Below are 1,720 nucleotides of genomic sequence, written 5' to 3'. Positions count from 1 at the left end.
TACTGATGGTTTCACTTTGTAAGTTATATAAATGTTTAACCACGATACTGTATACCTGAAACTAATATAATATTGAATATCAATTGTAATTGAAAAATAAAAAAAACTTTATTCAAAAATAAATAAATAAAATTTTAAATGGCTAATGCTGGCTTGAAAATTCAAATTGTTTTTAATGTTATAACTTCTGATGCACAATGTCTATGCCAGGCTCAATGTATTTCATAGTATAAAACTTCAACACACAACAAATTAAAAGTCAGAGAACAGAACGACCATCCTTGTCATTGGCAGTATAAATTATACATATTTTAAAAATAAATGTCTAAAATGTAATTACAAAAAAATAAATTAAATTAAAAATAAAATAAATTGAAAAAACATTCCATCATAGCTTCCGATTTCCAATAAAATAAAAATGATTTTACTAGAATGTGAAGTGGACCAAGAACAATATGCAGCTTTTAGAAAATCTATTTCACATGATGACTGAAGATTTTAAAAACACTGACGTATTAGAAAATATTCTAATGGTGAGTTGATTCATTTTGTCTGGATCATTTATTCCAAAAAAGCTTGCCTTTATCTAACTTTCCAGGCATACTTTTTAGTAGTAATATGATAGAATCAGATAGTTGAAACTCCAAAAAAAGTTTTCAACGATTGAAAGAATGAAAACAATTTGGAATGATGAAATTCATCATGATGCTTTTCAAAAATAGAAGTGTATTAAGTATCAAATACACTTACTTTGATATATAGTATCAAAGGACCATCTCTCACTGCAAAGGAGTCAGACATGGGGAATATTTTTTGACGGAAACATAGCCACCCAAGACAAACTCAAGCTTCCAATAATGAAGAAGAGAGGGGAATTAATATTGGGTAGACAGGTAGCAGTACTTGCCCACGTAGGACAATGAACGAAGAAACAGACCAATTGTCTGCAAGTTGTGTTATGATGGAAACAAGGGGCTGATAGAGAACATTACCAAGAATCTTAATTTTTTTCCACCCTCTCCTCTCTGGCAGCTGTCAGTTTGTCCTTTGTATCTATGGGTCAATTTCTGTTATGTTTTGTGTATTCTTTTTTTTTAGGTTCCACAAGTGAAATCATACTGTATTTGTCTTTCTCTAACATTTCACTTAGTGTAATATCCTCTAGATCAATCCATGCTGTTATAAATAGCAAAAACCTCTAGATCAATCCATGTTGTTATAAATAGCAAAAACCTCTAAAAAGAGTTGATAAAGAATGGGTTGTACTTCTTCAATGGGTAACCATGTGTTTGTCCCTTTTAGGTTGACAAGAGCAGCCCATTCCCCAAACATTCTAATTAATCATGGTGGTACCATGTTTGGCTTTGGACAATACCTCATATTTTACCTTCTCCTTATTTTACTTAGACTAAAATTGGTTTGCATTTCCCGAGAACAGAGTATATGTTGGGTGATGACAAATCTTTGGCTCTTGATTAAATCTATTGTTGATATAAATGTGTGGCTGTGTATATACATGAAGACTGCAATTTTCCAATGATTAGATTTTGTCTTTAGTGAATGTCTTCACTGATGTTTTTCAGAAAACAAGGAATGATGCAGCAGATCAATTTGCAGCAGGGCATCAAGAAAGAAAAAGACAAGAAAAAGGAAAAGAAAGAAAGGGAAGGGAACAGAAGGGAAGGGAAGGGAAGGGAAGGGAAGGGAAGGGAAGGGAAGG

Source organism: Pteropus alecto, unplaced genomic scaffold (assembly GCF_000325575.1).
Source record: "Pteropus alecto unplaced genomic scaffold, ASM32557v1 scaffold577, whole genome shotgun sequence".
Lineage (NCBI taxonomy): Eukaryota > Metazoa > Chordata > Mammalia > Chiroptera > Pteropodidae > Pteropus > Pteropus alecto.
Note: the sequence above shows the minus strand (reverse complement) of the source record.